Source organism: Zootoca vivipara, chromosome 11, assembly GCF_963506605.1.
Source record: "Zootoca vivipara chromosome 11, rZooViv1.1, whole genome shotgun sequence".
Taxonomy (NCBI): domain Eukaryota; kingdom Metazoa; phylum Chordata; class Lepidosauria; order Squamata; family Lacertidae; genus Zootoca; species Zootoca vivipara.
The window spans coordinates 15,250,604-15,270,998 of NC_083286.1; the positions used below are offsets into that span (position 1 = coordinate 15,250,604).

The window sequence follows — 20,395 nt, forward strand, 5'->3', positions numbered from 1 at the left end:
GAAGAATGGATACAAAAACTGATGGAATATGCGGAAATGGCGGAACTTACCTGAAAAATAGGAAATCAAGATAACAAACTTTTTATAAAAGAATGGAAATGGTTTACTGAATACTTAAACTGTAAACAGATAAGAACATTGACAGGATTATTGTAATAACCTGCAGTTTCATAAGAGTATATATTTAGAGAAGATAAACAAATGAGCAAATAAAGTTAATTAGGATATGCAGAAGATATTAAAAATAAACTCAAGGGACCACAGAAGTCAAGTTTTGAAATGTCAAAATGATTGTAAAATCAGTGAAATGTATAAACCTGAAATGTATAAATAAAAATTGAAATAAATAAATAAAAATAAGGCTATAGAGCCATTTTGTCCCCAAATGGCAACCAGACATTCTGTTTTGGTGACTGTAACCTTGGTTTAAGGAGCCATTTCGCACGTAGCCCATATATCTTGGGTTTCTAGCGCCAATTAAGGATCTTTGAAAAGGCAGTAGTAACTTGTGACTTTTCTTCTCTGCGCGTAGCTAAGAAGCATCGGTTTTTTTCATCAAGTCTTTCTGTTTCTTCATTACATTTCAGGTTTGGGGGTCGCCTTTGGCTCCAGCGAGCCAAGTTGGAGTGTTTCAGCACCACCACATCCACCACCTCCACTGTTAATCTAAAGCTCGCTGCCGAAATGACAACCGGCGTCAAAGGTATGGCCTCCGCTGCAAGTAAGATGTTTCCCGATGTTCCAGTGAGAATGCTTGAGGGGAGGGGGTTGTCTTTGTCCGTCCTTCCGTTGGTGCTTTGGTGAGGTGAGGTGAGCCCCTTTGGCACTCGGATGACGCGGGTGGTGGCATGCTGCTGGCCCCATGCCTACCGTGTTTCCCCTAAAATAAGACGTGCCTCTAAAATAAGCCATGGCACGATTTTCGAAAGGAAAAAATAAATAAGACATCCCCCCAAAATAAGACGTGTTGGGGTATTGTCTCTCCCGGGTCCCGCTGGGTCTCGCTGAGTCGCTCCGCAGCGCTTTGCCCCACAGAGAGCCCTTCAAGGCGCCGCCGCCGCCGCTGGCCACCAGGTGCTGCTGCGGATGCGACGTCGGCTCCTCCTTCCGCCGGCCACCGCTCATTATCCTCTTCCGCCGCCGCCTCCCTCCCTCCCCGCCGGGCCGCTGCTCGGTCGGGGCTCGAGCGGGAGCCGGCAAAGACAGGCGCACCGCCGCCGCCTCCCTCCCTCCCCGCCGGGCCGCTGCTGGGTCGGGGCTCGAGTGGGAGCCGGCAAAGACAGGCGCGCACTGCTGTCTTTGCCGGCTCCCGCTCGAGCCCTGACCCAGCAGCGGCCCGGCGGGGAGGGAGGGAGGCGGCGGCGGCCGAAAAGGACAATGAGCGGCGGCCAGCGGAAGGAGGAGCCGGCGTCGCATCCGCAGCAGCACCTGGTGGCCAACGGCGGTGGCGGCGGTGGCGGCGCCTTGAAGGGCTTGCTGTGGGGCAAAGCGCTGCGGAGCGTTCCGCCTGGGAGGACGTCGGCTGCGGCAGCGGCGGGCCGAGCCTCCCAGGGTAGTAGCTTAAAAAAAAAAGACATCCCCTGAAAATAAGCCATGTTGTGTTTTTTTGGCAGAAAAATAAATATAAGACGTGTCTTATTTTAGGAGAAACACTGTATTCACTCCCTTTGCTGCAGAACAGGAACATGGAGTGACCAGGCTGTGAGCCTGGTGAACTGTGAAGCAGGTGTGTTCAGCAGCCCCTTTTGCAGAGCCTATGGATGTGCCGTTTGCATGTGTGTAAGCCCTCTGGAACCCATCAAAATGAGGGTTGTGCTCAGGCTTTCTACCGACCATTCAGATGGCCGCGTGGAGGTCAGGAGTAGAGCAATAAGGTGCCTCTCTCATCCTGTGGGTAGTGACTGACTGAAACAAGCTTCACAGAGTATATGGTGGGGGATTCTTTGTGAGGCATCTCTTGGGTTCTTGTTATACATTGTGTTGGCTGTTTGGGAGAACTTCCTGTCAGTTTGCATTCCTTAGTGCAGAAAATATTGATCTAGTACTTGTAGAGATATTTCCTATTCTACTTAATGCAAGAGGGTTCTGGAAGCTTCTCCATGTGAAAGAAGCAAGCAGAAGGTTCAAGATGTTTGGGTTATTCCTTCAGAGAAGCTGAGTACAGCTGGCTTAAACTGGTTCTGTTATCTCTTCTGTCAAGGTCATGTTGACTATAATAATAAGACCAGAAGGAGCCTGGGTCTTCTCTTTCTCTTTCTATCTCTCTCCTTCTGGTGTGCTGTTCTGTACATAAATAGTGTTAAGGTTTAGGCTAGTTATTGTAAGTTTAAGTTAAGTCTGCTGCAACTGGATTTCTTATGGACAGGGCCAATCCTGAATGTATGGGATTTGTGACCATTATGCTCATTTGCCTTCAGTAGCAGTAAAGCTCTGCTGGATGAAATACAATTGCCTCACTGCCTCAGGTCTATTTTGGGGGAATCCTGCAATGTGTTTAAGTTTTTACTCTGCTAACTATTCATTGGAATTTGCTCTGGCTCAATATTGAGTAGAATTCCATGACACTTCCACCCCTTTCCCCAAGAAATAACCCCCATTTTCAGCAACAAGAGAAACGTAAAATAGCTTAAGAGTGAACAGAAGGTGAAAATACAAGGAGATTGAAAACATTTGGTTTGTTTTCCAGTTTGTTGCAGTTTAATGTTCTGTCCAGACCTGGAAAAACTGTGGTTTATCTTTACTATGGTATACTGAAACAAGCGAACTTCCTAAACCATGGTTTGAAGTTGGCTTATTTCTGCAGACCATAGTTTGTCCGGGTTTGGACATACCACAAAACTATGGCTACTCAGAATGGAACTGAAAGCTGAGGATTGCCTTCTTGAGGTCATGCTGGAAGAGGAGGCAACAGCTGACAATTTGGAGGCTTGTTCTGCAATATTTAGCCATAACTTTGCTTTGTCTCAGAATGCAGCCATGTTTCCTTTAGGTCATTGTTCTTCCCTTAATGCTTCAAGAGGTGGTTGTAATGCTCCTCTTGAAGAAACTTCTCTTGAACTCTCATTATTTCTCTGCCTATCGTCTAGTAGCAAATCTCCTTTTGGCGGGCAAGATGCTTGAGGAAGTGTACTTAAAAGCTTCAGGTGCAATACTGATTTTTCTGGGCCCATTTCATTGTGGCTTCCAACCTGGTTATGGAATGGAAATCCCTTTGATTGTCCCCGATGACTGATCTGTGCCAGGCGTGTGATGGGGAGTGCATCCCTGATTATTCTACTGGATCTCATGACTGAAAGAAAATTGGAAACACTGTTTCTCAGAGGATTTGCAAGTTGGTTCCAGAAGGTTATGTTGCTGGATTGGAATTGGGCATCATAGTACTTGTTTTATGGTATTCCACAGAGTTCTGTTCTGTCCCCATGTTACTCCAAGTCCAATTCAAAGTGTTGGTGCTGACCTTTAAAGCCCTAAATGGCCTCGGCCCAGTATACCTGAAGGAGCATCTCCACCCCAAGCGTTCAGCTCCGAGAGCCTTCTGGCGGTTCCCTCCCTGTGAGAAGTGAGGTTACAGGGAACCAGGCAGAGGGCCTTCTCGGTAGTGGCGCCCACCCTGTGGAACGCCCTCCCACCAGATGTCAAGGAGATAAAGAACTACCTGACTTTTCTAAAAGGCAGACACCTGAAGGAAGCCCTGTTTAGGGAAGTTTTTAATGTTTGATATTTTATTGTGTTTTTAGTATTCTGTTGGGAGCTGCCCAGACTGGCTGGGGAAACCCAGCCAGATGGGTCGGGTATAAATATATCATTATCATTATATTATGGGAATGGTCATCTGGAGTTGGGCACTATCCATATGTGGAAAACACCCAACTCTGCTTTCTTCTTTTCATTGGAACCTGGTGTAACTGTAAATAAATAACAGGTGGATGGAGTCAGTCACGGACTGCATATGGGTTAGTATATAGATAATTACAGACAAGACCAATGTGCTGTTGGTCATTCACTTGTCATCTGAGGGGAACAATATTCAACCTGTTCTGAATGGGATTGTGTTCCCTCCTAAGGATCAGGTCTGCAGCTTGGGTGTGACTTTAAATCCCTGGTTGCTGATAAGTGCACAGGTGGCATTCATAGCTCATATTGCCTTTCATCGGTTCTGGCATGTACGCCAGCTGCACCCCTCCTTGGAGAGATGTAGTTCGGTCACAGTTCTTCCATCTCCAATGACATCCTAAGGAACAGGGCATGAATTAGTTAGGGTTCACATGAATGTCCTCACTTCTTAATTCCAGCTTCCTACACATAAACTAAAATGCATCGATCCTTTGAAATGTGCACTTCTCTGCATTTTGCAATGTTGTTTGCCCATCAAAATCGGGACCAAAATGTATGTCTGGGGAAAGTGTGTACACTAATGTGTACAGTATATTAGTGAAAGCAATGCGTAGAATATTATATCACGGGGAAACGGCTTGCAAAAAATGTGTATATCGGGCAACAACATGTACAAAAATGTATGAATGAGGAGAAGGGTACATGAAAATGCTTATGAGGTTTTACATAGATACTGCTATTTAAAAATTGCAAATTGGTTCAGAAATGCAGTGAACTGGATATAAGATTGGAGAAATGAGAAACCAGGATTGCTGGATTGTTCCATCCCTGTACATCACCCATGGAGCTGCTTTGAAAAAAAGCTTTTTGCAACTATAGCTGGCACATTTGGGCTGACCACTGAGAACGTTTTACACCAGTGCCTAAATGATCTCCGCTGTCTGCTAGTTTGCTGCTAGGTGCAATGCAAAGTGCTAGCCTTGCAATTCCCATCATTCCTGACCACTGGTCTTGCTAGCTAGGGGTGTTGGGAGTTGTAGTCCAAAAAATAGAGACCCAAGGTTGGGAAACACGAGTTTAGAGCAGGCTTCCTCAACCTTGGCCCTCCAGATGTTTTGAGACTACAATACCCATCATCCCTGGCCACTGGTCCTGCTAGCTAGGGATCATGGGAGTTGTAGGCCAAAAACATCTGGAGGGCCGAGGTTGAGGAAGCCTGCTTTAAAGGCTATCTATTACCTTCTTCTTGAACCTGCCCATCAATTATAGTTTTTTATCAGAAGCTCCTCTTAAGTTTATTATAACAAACATTAGAGCAAGGGATATTTTTGCTATTAAATTCTATAAAATATCAAGGATTGGTTGTATTAAGTCTTGATTTAGAGCAGGTCCAATTGAGGCATGGCTGGCCTCCTTATTTGGTCAAGCCCACATCCAGTTGGCCTATATCAGGTGTGGGTTGGGTCAAGTAATGGCTTAGCCAAAAAAGGGGGTTGCAGGCTGTTTGTGGTCCTTTGTAAGTCTTGAAGATTTGTAGTGCTTGAAGAGAGTGGTGTAGTTAAGGAGGATTGGAAACCTTTTATAAAATACTTAAAAAGTGACCGTAAACATATTAAAAGACAAGTGGGATTTGATTAATGAACAGCAGTGAACTATGTCTTTTGTAATAACATGAAGACGATAGGGTGCAAAGTGAGTCATAATATGCAGCAATATTAGAAATTATGGGGAAACCACGGAGGAATGGAGGGGAAGTCAAATGCTAGTTGAAAATTATGGAGGAATTTAAGATGTATGTGTATTAAGCTTGTAACCTTTTGAAAATTAGTATTCTCGGAAGCCCCAGCGATCAGCTGATTGTCACGGCTTCAAAGCACTGCATAGGGCTCTAATAATCAGGGTTTCAGGGGACCCTGTGCAAAGTTTTGAACCTCTCAGGGGCAAAAATGGGTCACCTGACATCATCATGTCGGGTGATTGACAGGCAGGAAGCCCCTCCCACCTGGCAGACGTTGCCAGCAGTCCCCTGGTTTACAGTGTCATTAGTCTATTTAAAAATTTATATGAATATCAGAGATGTACATGGCATTTCACAGAGGATCGTAGAAGCTTACAATTTAAATGTTGACGAGAGAGAATGATGAGACCAAGCCAAGGGCAACTAGGGAAGAATGCAAGCAATATTGGAAAGAGGGAACACTCTATTAAATGGTTCCCCTCGCACAAATATGTTTAGGATCATAGAGTGTGGCTTTGTATCCTAATGGACAAAAGAATATAAAAGAACCACACAAAGAAGGCAATGCTTTTCAGAGCCAGCGGTGGGCAGATATAAAGTAAAGATTTAGCGTTTCAGATTTGAGATTTTTAAAAGCTCTGACAATCCTATAGAGCTGAACAAGGAAATCACTCATATCAAACACAAGACAGGAAATGTCATGGTAAGCCGAACTGATGCATTTTCCACCAGCCTGACACTCTTCTTTGTACATTGTTGCCATCTGAAAGGGTTTCTGAACTACTATGTGAATTCATACCAGTCGGAGAGAATGAGCGGGAACCCTCTTTCCTCCAATTCGGATACAGTAATGCCCTTTTTCCATTCGGAAAAAGGTAACTGAAGTATTTGGGCTTGTCTGCTGCTGTGATCTTAGAACCATGCGAGACATCAATGTCTGTGCTGTAATAAAGAAGCAATTGCTGTGGTGTAGCAGGAATGTGAAATAAGCTTTTTGCTGGTGGGGGTGGAGGAGAAGGGCTGAAAACACATGAGAGAGCAGCGACTCCTTCTGCAGGCTCAGAAGTGGAGAGGAAAATGAGGATGCCAAAGACCTCAGTTTTAAAACTAGCTTCCATAAACATCAAGATTTAGAAGTCCACGTGGCCACCCATTTGCTGTGATCTCTGCCATAGGAAGGGACTTCATCTGCTTCCCAATAACCCACAAGTTATTTTCTGAAAATGGCAAACCATCTTCTTTAACCACTTTGCTGTGCATATTTATTTGTGAAATATGTATTCACTTCCAGTAAACTGTGCTCATATTAAAGCCCAGAAGCTGCCCTGTATACTTGAAGGAATGTCTCCACCCCCATCATTCAGCCCTGACACTGAGGTCCAGCTCTGAGGGCCTTCTGGTGGTAATAATAATAATAATAATAATAATAATAATAATAATAATAATATATTACTTATACCCCGCCCATCTGGCTGGGTTTCCCCAGCCACTCTGGGCGGCTTCCAACAAAATGGTTCCCTCACTGTGATAAGTGAAGTTACAGGGAAACAGGCAGAGGGCCTTCTCGGCACCCGCCCTGTTAAACGTCCTCCCACCAGATGTCAAGAGGAAAAACAACTACAGTAATACCTCGGGTTACGAACACGATCCGTTCCGGATCGCAGTTCGTAACCCGAAAAGTTCGTAACCCGAACGCGACCCGAAGCGCCATTTTGCGCATGCGCAAAGCACTATTTTCACGATTTTCGTGCTTTGCGCATGCGCAAACCGCGCATGCCGCTTCTGCGCACGCGCGTGCGGTGAAAATACTTCCAGGTTTGCGCAGTTCATAACTCGAATTGTTCGCAACCCGAGGTGGTCGTAACCCGAGGTACGACTGTATCTGACTTTCAGAAGACATCTTATGGCAGCCCTGTTACGGGAAGTTTTTAATGTTTGGTGTTTTATCGTGACTTTAATATTCTGTTGGGGCAACCCAGTCAGATGGGTGCCATATATATAATAAAATTATTATAATAAAAAAATAATCAGTGGGTACTACTCGCCTCTCAGTTTTTCTGGAATTAATAAAATTGTCAAAATTGTCATGTGGAAGTTTTTTAACCATGTTATTTTCATTAATTCAGTGTTAAGATACAGTTCCAAATTTTTATTCTGGTACTGAACAGAGTACAGTCATACCTTGGTTTGCGACCGCAATTCGTTCCGGGGAGCTGGTCGCTCCTCGAGTTCGTCGTAAACCATGGGGCTCTTCTGTGTGTGCGTGAAGCACCGATAGAGCACTTCTGCGCATGCATGCGCTGCACAGATCACTTCTGTGCACCCGCGTGCTGCGGAACCCGGATGTAAACACTTCCAGGTCCGCGGCAGTCGCAAACCGATCGGTCGCAAACAGAGGCGGTCACAAACCGAGGTATGACTGGATGCACATATGTCCCAAGAGTGTATCGTCATGAAAACTGTGCTGCTATTTCCGGCACAAAGGACATGATAGATCTTAATAATATGCCAGCTCTTTCCTATGTTGGTGCCATTTTGCACCATGGGCACCTATAGTGTAGGACACATCTGCTTTTATTTCCTTTTCAGCTATTGTTAAGGGCATTTGATCTTCTGCGCAGGGTGTTATTAGACTGTGTATCTCCTAGTGCAGTCTTTCAACGTTACACAGTAGATTGATGCTTTTTTCTCAGACAAAGGAAACCAGTGTCCAGCATCTGCCCCCACTCCAATCTCTCAATGAGCTGCCAAAAACCCATTCACATCTTCTAGTTTGTAAAATAAAAAAATTCCTTCAGTAGCACCTTAAAGACCAACTAAGTTTTTATTTTGGTATGAGCTTTCGTGTGCATGCACACTTCTTCAGATACAGTGAAATGGAAGTTTCCAGGCACTTATGTAGAGAAGGGGTGGGGAGGGGTGGGGATGGGGAGGGGGGATCACTCAGAAGGGTGGTGGAAATGGGTGATTGACTGACTGATAGCTGTTGATGACCGCAAACGACTGCAAATGGTTTTGCATGAAAAAGCAAGGGTGGAGATGGCTGAAGATCGCTTATCATGTATAATGAGATAAGAACCCGATATCTCTGTTCAAACCAGGTCCCTCCATGGTTTTGAGCTTGGTGATAAGTTGCAATTCAGCAACTTCTCTTTCCAGTCTATTTCTGAAATTCTTTTGTAGTAAGACAGCTACTTTGAGATCTTGTATAGAATGTCCTGGGAGATTGAAGTGTTCTCCTACTGGTTTTTCTGTCTTCTGGTTCCTGATGTCAGATTTATGTCCATTTATCCTTTGGCGTAGGGTTTGGCCTGTTTGTCCAATATAGAGAGCTGAAGGGCACTGTTGGCATTTGATGGCATACACAATGTTAGAGGATGAGCAATTAAATAGTCCTGAGATGGTATGTTGGATGTTGTTGGGGCCAGTAATGGTATTGTCTGGGTGTATGTGGCAGCAAAGTTGGCATCTGGGTTTATTGCAGGCTCTGGTACCAGTGTCCATGTTAAGTCTGGTGGTTGTATTATTGTGGGTGAGGAGTTGTTTAAGATTGGGTGGCTGTCTGTAGGCAATGAAAGGTCTTCCTCCCAGAGCTTGAGCTTCCTCCCAGAGCTAGTTTGTAAGTTTGCAGTATACACATACAGTACTGAGATCTAGCTTTGTGTGAACCCCTTTCTGTTCAGATTTTATAGCACAGTAATAACCCACCAATAGTTGTTTTGGGGAAACAAAAGTTTGGACAAATTGGAAAGTGGCTCAACGCATAGGTATGCAAGGTCAGCCCAACATAGGATATTTTGATATGGAAGAGGAAAAAAGAGGGGGAATAAAGGAGCTTTATAATAAGTTAGGAACATAAGCGACCTGCTGGATTAGGTCAAAGTCCCATCTAATCCACCATCCTCTTCTCACAATGGCAACCGACTGCAGACCCTCCAAGTGTCCCTATTTTCCAGAGACAGACCCATCCTGGTTTCTGATTTGATCCAGGAATGTCCCAATTTTCCTTAGGACACCCCGATTTTCATGGGAGAAATGTTGGAGGATATGGAGTTATGCAACCCCTGAGCCAAGGAGATAAGCAACTGTACATTCTTCTTTAGAAGAATTTTTAAAATGTTTACTAGGGAAGTTCTTTAATGTTTAATGTTTTATTATGTTTTTATATATGTTGCAGCCACCCAGAGTAGGGAAACCCGGTGAGATGGGAGGTGTATACATATTATTATTATTATTATTATTATTATTATTATGGAATAGGACATTCCTGTTTTCATCAGATTAATGTTGGAGGGTACACAGCTGTGAATGAGAAGCCTGCCTGTAGATGGCACTTAGCATGGATTGACTTTAGAAATATGTGCATCTGAAACTTAAATCTTCTGTATTTTCACACTGGTAAATTAGTCTGGATGTCTTCACCTGAGGGGTTCCTTACAGCCCCATGATTCTTGATTGTGAGACAGAAGTTTGATCAGAAGAGGATTAATGAAACCAGGAGGAGTGGTGGAGATTATCTTGCCTTGATAGCTCCGGCAAGAGTGGTCAACTGCCTGCTTTTGTTAAGGTGATTTGTCTCAATGGATGGTTTCTCCTTGAAAGGACAGAGCCATTTGGGAAGCTAGGCTTATCCTTCCCTCTCAAGCTGTATTGCATGAGTGATAAAGAGGGCAACAGTCTTGTGTGAAGGGAGCACAGAAACTTACCTCTCTGTGAGAACCCAGTGTTAAGGCACTTTTGAAACCTTATGTGGGTAAGGAAAAAGGTAAAGGACCCCTGGGTGGTTAAGTCCAGTCAAAGGCGACGATGGGCTCATCTCGCTTTCAGGCCAAGGGAGCCGGCGTTTGTCCACAGACAGCTTTCCAGGTCATGTGGCCAGCAGGACTAAACCGCTTCTGGCACAACAGAATACCGTGACAGGAGCCAGCGCACAGAAATAGTATTTACCTTCCCGCCACAGCAGCACCTATTTATCTACTTACACTGGCATGCTTTCGGCCTGCTAGGGTGGCAGGAGCTGGGGCAGAGCAACGGGAGCTCACTCCGTCATGCAGATTTGAACCATCAACCTTGTGATCAGCAAGCCCAAGAGGCTCAGTGGTTTAGACCACAGCACTACCTGCATCCTGAATAAACAAGCACACAGTCATTGTTAGGTCCCCCCGCCATTGTGAGGCTCAAAACAATGAAGATGATGCCTCCCCAGCTGTTGCCATTGGCTGTTGGTTTATTGTGATGTCACAAAAGCACTTGGCAACTGAGTGGGTATCAAGGCAGGCCAAGAGGAAAGCCCTTTTTTATTTCCAGCAGGACGCACCTGGCAATGGATGTGACATTCAGCACTGCCCAGGTTTCTTCCACTTGGAGGAGGCAAAGTGGTGAATGGAAGGAGGCAATCCTCTGGCAGTGGGATGCTATGATAATAAGGCAAGTTTATTTGCTTGAAGGCTGCTGGTATCTGTGGTTGGAAGCTGGAGGACGCCTCATGATGGACCTAACAGTAGCTTCGGGCACAATGGGACACTGTGAGGGAAACCAGAGCGCACGGAAACACAGTTTCCCTTCCCGCTGCAGAAGTACCTATTTATCTACTTCCCCTGTCGTGCTTTTGAACTGCTAGGTTGGCAGGAGCTGGGACAGAGCAACGGGAGCTCACCCCGTCACGGGTATTCAAACTTCTGACCTTCTGATCGGCAAGCCCAAGAGGCTCAGTGGTTTAGACCACAGCACCACCCGCGTCCCTTATGTGGGAGCAGAATCTGTTTGAGTGTTGATGCTATGACATCCACACACCCCCATATTTTGTTTGGTCTGCTTTCATAAATAAAACATTATCACAGAAACCCCATAGGTCTCCAGTAACCATGTTCAAAGGAAGCAAACCCTATGGCACGAGGCGTACCCACTGAAATCTCTTGCCACTCAGAGACTGCGGTGCATGCTATATCATCGGATATGTTTAACTTGACTGAAAGAGCATGCTGGTATTTATTTCAGAGTTGCTGTTCTGTGTGCTGTTTTGGTAACAGTGGTTTTCACTGAGGAAAATAAAATTCCAAGTCTTTGTTCCCCCTGCACAAGGAAACTTGCTTTCAAATCAGGTATGCTCGATAAAAGACACAGTTGCTATATAGGTCCTTGGCAATCTCAAATTCTTAAGATGCAGGCTACGCAAGGCCAACAAGATGAAATATGTAAGTTTATCTTTAAGCGTAATGATATCATTGTAGTGCTTGCTTCTAAGAATGGGGGTGCCGAAAACACAGCTTAGCATTCATAAGGCACTCTCTCTGTGTTATTATCTTTGCCCCTCTCATCTTTGCAACAAAACTGGGAGGTAAGTTTAATATTGGAATTGATAATTATGATCGCCACCAAAAACGTACTAGAATGGCCCCTTCCATTCTGTGAACTGTTGATCATTGAATAATTTTCCCCCCAGAATCACTTTTTAATAATGAATGAGTAATCTGATTTATTTATTGACTGGGCTTTTTTCTCCCTCGCTGCCACAAAGTTTTAAAATGCCATTCAAATGCTTCCTATCAACAGCCTGCTAGACCTAGGCTGGGCTAACTGTGCTGCATGGATCAGTCCTGATCAGCGCAGAACATGGATCTTGCCTTTGGGATTAACATAGACCCCTGCTCAGCATTTTTTTCAACAAAAAAATTCTTAAAATAACCTTTATATACCAGCTTTATCTCCCTAGGATCTCAAGGTGGTGTGCATGTTTCTTCCGCTTCTCCCCATTTCATCCTGTGAGGTGGGTTAGGCTATTTATTTAATTTCTATACCACTTTATATTTTAAAGAAAAATCTCAAAGCGGTTTATAGGATATTAAATCAATGAAACATAAATAAAGCAATCTTGTTAAGAGATTGTGGCTGGCCCAAGGTCACCCAGTGAGCTTCCTGGCGGAGTGGGGATTTGAACCCTACTCTCCCGTGTCCTAGTCTAACACTCTAACCATGGGGCTACCATTGAAGGTGACCTGGAAACTACAACTAATTCAGAATGCGGCAGCTAGACTGGTGACTGGGAGCGGCCGCTGAGACCATATAACACGAGTCCTGAAAGACCTACATTGGCTCCCAGTACGTTTCCAAGCACAATTGAAAGTGTTGGTGCTGAAGGAGCGTCTCCACCTCCATCGTTCAGCCTGGACACTGAGGTCCAGCTCTAAGGGCCTTCTGGTGGCTCCCTCCCTGTGAGAAATGAGGTTACAGGGAACCAGGCAGAGGACCTTCTCGGTGGTGGCGCTCTCCCTGTGGAACACCCTCCCACCAGATGTCAAGGAAATAAACAGCTACCTGACTTTTTAGAAGACACCTGAAGGCAGCCCTGTTTTTAATGTTTGATGTTTTATTGTGTTTTTAATATTCTGTTGTGAGCCGCCAGAGTGGCTGGGGAAACCATAAATAATAAATTGTTGTTGTTGTTGTTGTTGTTGTTGTTGTTGTTGTTGTCGTCCTCCTCCTCCTCCTCCTCCTCCTCCTGCTAATGATTGAGAAATTCCCAGTTAAACATTGTCAGAAACCCCGGGGTTTCTTGGAGAACAGTTTGAAAGCTGCTAATCAATCTTGAAAATACTTACGGATTTTGGTGCTTCGTTATGGATTAGTAGCAAGCCCCAAATCTCGTAGATGAGATGCTTTTGTTCCAGGGCACTCCTGGAGGAGAGCATCTGCCTTCCGAGGACACTTCCCATGCTCTTGTTTGCGCACTGAACCAACAGCGTGGGAAGCTGCCATGTGGATGTGCCCTAAGATAACCATATGCCATAGAAAACTGTGCAGCACTTTGTTGCATAAACACTGGGTATTTATTGACGGGGCTTGAGTCGGCTTGGCAGCATCTGCAAACACCATCGTGCAAAATAACACTTGGGCTGTCAGGATCCCTGTTACCCATTGCTGAGGAGTACCATATTCTTAGAATTATTCATTTGGTTATTATTATTATATTTATATTTGTACTGCACCCATCTGACCGGGTTGCCCCAGCCACTCTGGGTGGCTTTCAACCAGTGCTTTTTTTCCCCCTAGAAAAAGAGGCACTGGAAATCACCGTGAAGTACAGTAAATGCCACACTTTTTAACAACAATAAAAGAGGTGCCAGTGTTTTGTACCCTTGGGTACCTCCTGAAAAAGACCACTGCTTCTAATGCATATAAAAAAATAAGAAAACATTTTGGAGGATTGCATTTGGGCAGAATATCTGTTTGGTGATCTTCCCTTTTTTGTGGGTAATAAACTGTGAACAGGAGGAATGAAAGAGTCAGCTTTCTGTGACTTGCAAGGTTCTGCAGCAAGCTAAGAAGCAGGGAGGAACCCCAAGCCAGGTATTTGTGTATCGATAAAAGCACACCAAAATTGAAAATGCCATTTGAAAAGCTTGCAGAACACATTGCCATTCACCACGAGAGAGAGTGGGCCCTCTCTTTCCGTCTCTAATTCCGTGTTTTGCTGGTGCTACGTTGAATCTTTGCTTTGGATGGTGATAGAAACCATCCCCTCATGCTAGAATAAGCACTTGGATCTGTGCCCAAAATGCCTGGGGTTATTTGGATGCGTCGATGGAAGCATGCAGCGATGATTGAATTTGAATCTGTTAGGAGAGCAAGTATTCCTTCATTTGCCAAACAGCAGAAATAACCTAAGCTTATGAACATAGGGTACTCTGCACAGATGGCTGTGGAGCTGTTGCAGTTGAGAGACTGTTACTAGGCTTCCTCCCCCCGCCCCCCATCTCCCACCCCCACCCTTAAGAGAGTTACACGCAATACATGTGTTGCCATCAAACCAGCTTCTGGATGCGTATTCTCTGTCTTTTCCTTTCAAAGAAGTTTTTAGGGCATATTTTACCTGACACGGAGCTTACCAGGGCAAGTGACTTTTTTGGAAGTTTAGATCTGAAGTCCATAATCTTACTCAAGGCCCAAGGCAGATGACCTAGTATCCCCTCCCCCTCCCCCAGTTCTTTTAAAGAAACTGTCTGTCGTGGGGTGAGTTCCTCCCGAAAACAGCAGGGCATCACACACGTTTGGAAGAAGGATGCTACAAGAGGATTTTGAGCCCAGGAGCATCTTCCTTTTGCTTAAATGAGAAAGGAATAGATTGGTCTGCAGAGTGCTCTGCCCTTGAGGGTTTTTGCTGCCTGCTGCCGCAAACAGAGGCACAACTCTCTTTGCCTGCTGTCTCGCTTCATTCTCTCTGGTGCCAGACAAGGGTTTGGAGGGGGGGGGAAGGAGTTGTAAGCACATTATGGGGCAGCGTGATTCGTCTCTTGGGAAGCTGCCAGATTCTCAGCTCTCCAGCATCTTTCCCCCACCCCTAGTTCATGCAGAGAGCAGCACTGGTGTGTGTGGTTTTTTTTAGAAATCTGGAGACGTCCCAGCGATCTGTCTCCAGCGATGAGGATAAAACTGAGTGACCAGGTAATAAAGCAGAGCTCACCTTTATGCTCAGGTGGACTATGAGGTTGTTGCTTCTACTTGAAGCAAATCACCGAGACTGGAAATGCTGCTTTTCTGGGAGACCGACACTGGAAAAATGACAATGTCTCCACACAGCACCACTTTGGCAAGGTGGGTACCAGGAGCTTGTTGAAGTAAGGATAGCACAAATGTAGCCAAGAAGCTCAAATCATAAAGGTAAAAAAAGGGGGTAAACTACTGTGCACTTGCTTCACTAGAAAATAATAATAATAATAATAATAATAATAATAATAATAATAATAATAATATATTATTTATACCCCGCCCATCTGGCTGGGTTTCCCCAGCCACTCTGGGCGGCTTACAACAGAAAAATGAAATAAAACAATTAAACATTAAAAGCCTCCCTAAACAGGGCTGCCTTCAGATGTCTTCTAAAAATCTGGTAGCTGTTTTTCTCTTTGACATCTGATGGGAGGGCGTTCCACAGGGCAGGCGCCACCACCGAGAAGGCCCTCTGCCTGGTTCCCTGCAACTTGGCTTCTCGCAACGAGGGAACCGCCAGAAGGCCCTCGGTACTGGACCTCAGTGAACGATGGGGGTGGAGACGCTCCTTCAGGTATACTGGACCGAGGCCATTAATCCTCTGGCAACGCCCTTTAGCCTCAGTTTTCTTGCCTGGTAAAATGAGAACCACGACCCCCATATTGGTCTGTTATGAGGATACATTAGAACAGGGAAATGTGCTTCTCTGAGGTGTGGAGGAAAGCTGGGCTACGAAGACAAGCACATTATTTGAAAATAGATAAGACAAAGCCATTTGTTTACAGTGAGATGGTTCTAATGTTCTCCTTGAGAGATGTGCGACAGGATTGTGTTTAATCTATTTGAAAAGTGAACGAGAAATTACCGTTTTCAGAGTTGCAAATGACAGCGATACCTGCAGCAACTAATCCAGCTATGTCAAGATGATGACTTCATAAGTACACCCCTTCCTTCACCACAGGCTTCTGCATCGGGAGAAACGTCTCTGTAACCAATTAGTTGTTATGACCTTTCCTGGGTTCTTGCATTGTCCTCGGTCACAAAAATAGACAGCTGCCTTCAGTGACTAGAGGCATGTATTGTTAGGGGGGGGGGGGAGAGACTCTGTGTCACAAGAGATGAGGGTGACAACGTAGGAAAAACTGTTCAATCAATTTAACAGGCTCTGCTCCCTCGGGGAAGGCAAGCTGGAAATGTTCGCGTCATTCGCTCTGGGCCAGCGCGGCTGTGGGTAACCTCATACTTCGAGTCTGTCTACTAATGCATGGATGTTGCACATGAGAACACTGAAGGGCACATCAACACATGCCTCCCCCCCCCCCTGAAACATTGGTTGATGAGCCTTTTCCAGGTGCCGTTTCTGGGTTGTTGTTGTTATTATTATTTGTATTCAAAAATGGGGGCAGGGGATAGAATTCCTTTCAAAGCAAAGTGTGGTGCTCCAAATAATAATAATAATAATAATTATTATTATTATTATTTATTTATACCCTGCCCATCTGGCTGGGTTTCCCCAGCGGCTCCCAATAGAATATTAAAAACACGATAAAACATCAAACATTTAAAACTTAGGGCTGCCTTCACGTGTATTCTAAAAGTCAGATAGTTGTTTATTTCCTTGACATCTGATGGGAGGGTGCCCCACAGGGCGGGCGCCACTACCGAGAAGGCCCTCTTTCCGGTTCCCTGTAACCTCACTCCTCCCAGTGAGGGAGCCGCCAGAAGGCCCTTGGAGCTGGACCTCAGTGTCCGGGCTGAACAGAGACGCTCCTTCAGGTATACGGGGTCCTTCACAGTTGATGGAGTGGGCTTTGGTATACATCAAGCTGCAGAGGAGGGAGATGGCAAGAAGCAAGGCCACTTGATCCGCTTTGCTGTAGAGACCAGCTCAATCCTTGTCATCTGGCAGCAGCTGTTCCATCAGGCTGCAGCAGAGAGAGAGGCAGGACTGCAGGTCCCACTTGGTTCTGTTGGCTGTGACATCAGTTCCTCCCACTCAGCCAGTTCCAACTGAAGCTCGTCACTGTAAGGTAAAGGTAAAGGACCTCTGGGCGGTTAGGTCCAGCCCAAGGCGACTATGCAGTTGCAGCGCTCATCTCACTTTCAGGCCAAGGGAGCCGGCGTTTGTCCACAGACAGCTTTCCGAGTCATGTGGCCAGCATGACTGAACCGCTTCTGGTGCAACAGAACACCGTGACGGAAACCAGAACACACGGAAATGCCGTTTACCTTCTCACCACAGTGATACCTATTTATCTACTTGCACTTTGACGTGCTTTTGAACTGCTAGGTTGGCAGGAGCTGGGACACAGAGCAACGGGAGCTCAGCCCATTGCGGGGATTCAAACCGCCAACCTTCCGATTGGCAAGCCCCAGGGGCTCAGTGGTTTAGACCGCAGCGCCACCTGCATCCCTCTTATTGTAAGAGGTATTGGGTGACTTTAAGAAGTGGTTGTGTGTGTTTCCTTGTTTTCCTTTTTTCGCTCCATCTCTTTTTTCACCAGTACCATGTATTATGGGTCAGGGGTTTCCAAACTGTGCTCCATGGACCATTCCCACACTGTCCAACTTTTCCAGAGTCAAATTCAGGACGTGCTCCTCGGTAAGTCATGTGACCCATGCCATACTCTCAACTCCCCAAAACTCTTTTTCGGGGTGAAATCTCACGTGGTGAGCAAAAATGCATATTTTTGGGCACCACACAAGATCACGGCACCCAAAAGGTGCTTGGGGTGTGTGTTGTGTGTGTAAGAACGTGGCACAAGAATACGTAAGAGCGTGGCACCTAAAATGGTCGTCACGATCTTGTGCTGAAAAATGGGATGTACCGTTTTTTTCAGAGGCACTTGGGAGGTATACGCTCCTTCATTCAGGTGGTTTGCAGCGTTTCTGTGAGGAACACTTACCTTTTGAATTCCATGGAATTCAGATTGTTGATATAATAAAATACAATATATAGCAGAAATAAATAAAAAGTAATAAAAATGCAATTAAAAAATCATACAGTACCTACAGTATGGAATTGCAGTGTGTATTTTCCTTCTTCCATTAGTCACCATGTGTAAGACTGTGAGGTAAATTGTGGGTAAATTGTGGTGTTTTTTTTGTGTGTTCTTGGCAACCTGATTTGATGTAATATTGGTCATGATGAGAAATTCCTGAAGTAATGGAAGATTATTATTTTTTTAAAAAAATACTTATTGGGAAAGATAAAGCCTATTTACAGAGGCTTATGATTAACCTTTAAATCAAATATAAGTATTTTAAATATACGTCTATACAGGCCCCATTCTAGGCAGCTTTGAAAATTAACTGCAAAATTTCCTTTCTTGTGTTGTGTGTGACATGAAGAATAATTGCTTTAATTCTCCCAACTTGTAATCTATAAACACTGAGTTATGTTAACTGTCTTGAGATGGGCCAGGTGGTGATGTGGAGCTTTAGGGAAAAAATAGCATTGGCTCTGAAAATGTTGCAGTACATTGAAGCAGGCAGCGCTGATTTCTGTCTCAAGTTCATTTCTAGCCAAAATGCTGGAGACACTTGGCCAAACCTGCAAAATACTGTTGTTGTTTTTCAGATAGAGATCTGATAAACAAATCCAACCTTTTACGCTGAATTAAATTTAAATGTTTTTTTCAAAAGAAGTGCCTGCCTGCCTCAGCCCTCGCCATAAAAAAAATAACCAAAAACAAAACACACTTCACCAACCTCAAATTTTATTTCTTTGTATCCAAATAAAAACCTTCCATCTGCCTGGTTTTATGTCCAGAATTGTTCATGGCAGTCTATTCATAACATCAGCAAAGTTCAATAGCAGGATCAAAACTGCTCACATTGACCAAAGAGGCGTAGATAACTATATGGTTTGAAATTGTGCCACAGAATGCATCCTTAGTGCAGAATCTGGGTGCTATCGTGCAAAAGCTGAACACTCATTTCAAAACAATAGCAGATTCCCTGCTAAATAAAAAAAATTCCTTCAGTAGCACCTTAAAGACCAACTAAGTTTATATTTTGGTATGAGCTTTCGTGTGCATGCACGAAAGAAGTGTGCATGCACGAAAGAAGTGTGCATGCACACGAAAGCTCATACCAAAATAAAAACTTAGTTGGTCTTTAAGGTGCTACTGAAGGAATTTTTTTATTTTGCTTCGACTCAGACCAACACGGCTACCTACCTGTAACTAGATTCCCTGCTGTTATTGCCAAGAAAACCTCCAGATATGAACAGCTTGGTGCTTCTGCCAGAGGCCTCAAGAGTGTTGTTGAGTATGAAACTCCTTACTTTTGGCACAGATACCTGTTAACCCACAAAGCATCCTAAGTTATGCAATAAAAGGGCTAGCAGAAAATATGGACAACTGAACTTAATTTACTGACCCTTTTCATGCAGTGCTGGACCCAATTTGATCCTATGAATGCATCAACATGGCCCCTGGGCGTTCTCTCTTTCTCTTTGAGTGCAGATTCGCTCCCATTAGAAAGCTGCTCTTCCGACAGGCAGAATGAGATTGATGGAAATGTTATATTTTTCATACAAATCAATATTATTCCTGTGCTGAGCCTTGGAGAGGTTAGATTCTGCTGCCTTCACAGCTGTGAAATGCAGTGTGCATAAAGTCGGTGCAGGTTCATTAAATGAGTATGTTTATATTATCCAGATGGCCTCCAAGAAGAATGGCCACTTCACCCTTGTGCTCTTCTTATAATTCTGGAAGATGCCCAGGGAACACCTGGGGGAGGGGGTCAGGAAGAGATTTGCGAGGGAAATGTCTCCCAAAAAGACAATGTTGGTTTATTTTTCAAAAAATAAAAGCCAACACACATTGGAAATAAATCCACTTATTGCATCTGCTCTGTAATCATCCTGCCATTCTTTTGGGGGCAGTGCCCCTTTTCTGCCAGTTCCAAACATTCAGATTTCATGCAGCTTTTGTAACCTCTGAAGGCCTAGTTCCATAAATGTTCCCCTGGTGTTTCCTTCCGAAAGCCCAAAAAGCTGCCCATTTCAGAGAGGGAGGCATGATGCTCTCACGGGTCCAAAGTCCCCGCTGCCCCCTTCCTGCAGCCTGCTTGGATTTGAGAAGGAGAAAGGGCGGCTCCAGCTTCCTGTAAGAGGCCTGGAACTTCCTTCCCAAACCTGGGAAGCTTCTGCCCAGCTTAGGGAGGGAGCCGCAACGCTCACACACACAGTGTCAGACGCACAATGTCCCACATTGGAAGCTGGTGTCTGTTCCCCTGCGAAACATTTCACCAGACGCCACTGGCTACTGTTGACCTTATATTTTGTGGACCTTTCAAGTAGTAATGTTCTTTTTGGAAGCCGACTTTCTG

The 20,395-nt window shown here is 44.8% G+C and overlaps 1 protein-coding gene across 5 annotated transcripts in view; it reads left to right on the top strand.

The window, feature by feature from the left end:
- MARCHF3 (membrane associated ring-CH-type finger 3) overlaps positions 1–20,395 on the top strand; it is a 160,218-nt gene that overhangs the window by 18,694 nt on the left and 121,129 nt on the right. For 3 of the 5 annotated variants that reach the window (XR_009558314.1, XM_060280128.1, XM_035100020.2), the window contains exon 2: positions 588–703. The gene's annotated coding sequence lies outside the window, so the exon portion shown is untranslated. Of the gene's footprint in view, positions 1–587; positions 722–20,395 lie in introns of all 5 variants that reach the window. The other 2 variants (XM_035100021.2, XM_035100024.2) reach the window with 1 other exon arrangement.